This window comes from Cyprinodon variegatus, unplaced genomic scaffold (genome assembly GCF_000732505.1).
Source record: "Cyprinodon variegatus isolate N-32 unplaced genomic scaffold, C_variegatus-1.0 Scaffold5, whole genome shotgun sequence".
NCBI lineage: Eukaryota > Metazoa > Chordata > Actinopteri > Cyprinodontiformes > Cyprinodontidae > Cyprinodon > Cyprinodon variegatus.
This window is the reverse complement of record NW_015150458.1, coordinates 2,956,488-2,960,151: the sequence shown is the minus strand read 5'-3', so window position 1 is coordinate 2,960,151 and position 3,664 is coordinate 2,956,488.

Below are 3,664 nucleotides of genomic sequence, written 5' to 3'. Positions count from 1 at the left end.
CACTAATTGTAATCGACAGCTACGTGTGTAGTTCCCACCGAGTCAGTCACTGCCAGTCTGTGAAGCAGCTTCGTCTTTCTAAAGCTGTTTTATTTTCTGTTATCTATGAAGCTTATAAAAGAAACACCCATAAAGGCAGTGATTTCCATCCCTCTCAGGTGTGTTCACTGTTATCAGAGTTTATGAAAGATAAGCGAGCCAGGAAGTACGTCTAAGGGAAATATATAAGCAATTCACCATGAGCATAAGTTACAGTAATAACTCCAGATCTGGGGTTTGTGTGTGCGTGTGAAGTAGACTCATCAAACTTTGTCAGTAATAAATAACTTTAGGCTATCTTAGCAGTTTTTATGAGAGCTGTAAGATTGTCCAAAGGTCATTTAGACTGAAACACATGAAAAGGTGGAGTATAGCTGAACAGTATCCTCAAATGTAGCTTTAGATTCCATGAACCAGGAAACATTTTTATGTGAGTGTGGTCTTTGGCATGTGTTATTGTTTTGGCGCCCCAGTTGTGCTATATGAATACTGCAATACATAAAAGTACAAATAACACTTTTTGTTTTAAAGATTTTATAACAATATGTTGAGTTACTTTATAATTGAGTTATTAATGATTTAAACAGGCCAGAGATAAAGTTGGTTTATAGCAAGTTTTAGTTTGGTTTTAAAAACTTTTTACATCTCTCACTTATCTCTTAATCCACCATCAGGAAAAAGAGAGAGAATGGTGAAATTGTAAAATTACCAATATTTGAATTGTGCTGGTGAAGATTCTCAGTCCCCCAAGTCATTATCATTCCAAAAAAAGAAAATCAATCATTACTGTGTCTTCTTGATAGTGCAATTATATATGCCATCTGTGTGCAATGCTGCTGTACATAAACAGAATACGCTGAGCACTATCCTTACTGTGACCGGGACAGGGAAGCTACAGAAAGCTAAATACAGGACAATGTCGGAAGAAAACTGTTAGAGGAAGTAAAAGACTGGAGATCTGGTTGGAGGTTAAATATCCTGCATTATAATGACATCATAAAAACTCTGAATAGTTTTGATTAAAATACTCATGTGTTACAATGGCTCAGCCAAAGTAAAATGCTAAAACCGAAATTGGATTTGAGGCAAGACTAGAAAATTTTGCTCCACAGACAACATGTGGTGCTTCTGAAATGAATAATCTAGGTTAATATAAATACAAACAATGCTTGGTGAAATATTGGATATTGTGTTGGTCCTTTCATTTAAGCAATCGAATATATTGAATTTTGCTGTTTTAATGTAGAAAAATGTTAACATCTAACAGATAACTAAGGAATTATACTTTTAAATACTGCATTATAAGCAGTCTTCATAAAGACACATTCTCTTAACAAATTGCACCAGACATGTTTAACTTAACACAGATGACTATTGATTACAGATATTGGAGGCTAAGGGGTGTAAAAATATTTTAAAAAATATACTTTTTAAAGCAACCATGTCAATATTACTCAGGCTGTCTGTGTTGATCACCACTGGGTGTCACTATAGAGCTTTAACTAATAAGGTTTGCATCAATGCTTGAATGATCTTTTTCATTTCAGTTGTATGAATGTGCATTGAGATAAACTGAACATATTTTTTCTGTAATTAAGGTTTGTTAATTTAATCTTCAAGAGTGTGTTTGCCACGTGCCTGCATGTTAATGCACCTGAGCATGTGTCTGTGATGTGGAATCAAAAGGAAGTCACTGTCAGTTTGAGGACTCTCATTAAGAAACCCTGGCAGTGTCTCTGGCCATATGGTCATCATAACACAGTTTCTCCTTCCTCCCTCAAGTAGTTTAGCTTGACAGCAATATCTGTGATAAAATAGAAAACAAAAAACAAATGGAAACATGTTCTACATAATTAATCTGGAAATGTCCTATAAGATTTCTAAAACCATCACTATTAACACACACACACACCACCATAGATATATTTTCTCGTTTTATTTATAATATTGAGCAAGTATTTTGTAAAATATCCTACATGGGGGAATTACAGGTACATATGGGAACATTCAACTTGTCCTCATACGGTAATGTTCTGTTCTTTGAGTTGGGGTTACATTTAAGACTAAGGTGGGAATTCAGTTTAAGTAAGGGTTAGAGTTAGGTATATGTTAGTGATAGTTGGGTCTAGATTAGGCCATATGAAATGGATGCAAGTGAAAGAAATATCCCTATATATCATGAAAACAAAGGAGTGTGTGTGTGTGTGTGTGTGTGTGTGTGTGTGTATATGTGTGATATGTTAGCTAGAAATTTTCACTCTATGATTTCTGATCTATGAAATGTGGCTCACATCACAGAAATAAAGTAAGTCAAAGCTTTTTTAATGCTCTCCACAGCTGATGCCACTCAGCTCTGCAGAAGAGGTCAGTAGTGGGGTACATCGACTTTGATTTTGGTCTCATGGAAATTTGTCTGTGTCAAAGCATAATATGGGTTGTGTTGATGTAAACCAAGGTGTTACAGTCACATGTACTAACTTTGTTAACACTTAGACTTAAGAAGAGTGTTTAGCAAAAGTAAGTTGTAATTTTAAGTGTGCTCCATGTGCTGTAAAAGACTAGTAGACTAGTAGAAATTTAGATTTTTGGAAAATGAATGTGGTGGGGTGTGTTGGTGTTTGATCAGAGCAACAAATGATATGAGGCCATAATCAAGAATATTCTGGATGAAGACTTGACCACAGAAAACACAAAGTCTTTGTTTCCTTAAGTAGATGGAAATTATAGCTTTTAAGCCGTGATGCCAATTATGTAGTGAATTTGAGTTTCTGTTAGGTAGCACATTTCGAAGGCCAGGGGGTGTCATATAGACTGGGAGAATTACTGTGTAATAAAAAAGGAAAATAAAGAACTAGCAGATAAATGACTACTAAAAATGACAAACAGGAAAACCTTTAGTGCCCCGAGGGCAGTAATTTATCATGATTGGGTTGAAAGAATTAAAAGAAAGGGGTAAAATTGCCTCTCTGAATCACTTTTCACTCCACGCTCCCTGTAATATTTAAAAAAAAAGCCAGACAAGCTGACTAATTCATAAAAACTTTGATTTTTATTCCACTGTGAAATCCATGTCTTAAAAGAAAAAGCAGACATTTGTCTTCTTTTTAATGATGTTGACATGATGTTCTTACATTCTTTCAGTGAAATGAAACAAAATCAGTCAAATATGTTGCAAAAAAAACAACTACGGTAGATGTATAGGTTTAGAATAAGGTCAAAGTCAAAAAGCCTTTATTGTCATCATATTCTGCAACGGATACAATGAGATTTTGGGACTTCCATATCAGCTACCGTAAAATAAATAAAAAATGAAAAATAGAAAAAAATATATAAATATATTAAAAGGAAACAGTAGAAGTTCAGAAAGAAATCACTTAATTAAAGCCTTTTTTTTTGGACTGCATTCTACAAAATGTGGTGATAATCTGTATTTTACAGGACCAGACTACTTAAAAAAAAGAAAGGGCTTTGACATAACTTTGTAAAATTAGCATTGCTCAACTTAAAATGCCACTTTTTTGTACGTGGGGAAGCATGAAAAGCTCAACTATACTAGGAAATTAAACTGCGAATGACTGAGTGCATTTCACAATATTTTAATCAGCTAACTGCAATAAAATGGTGT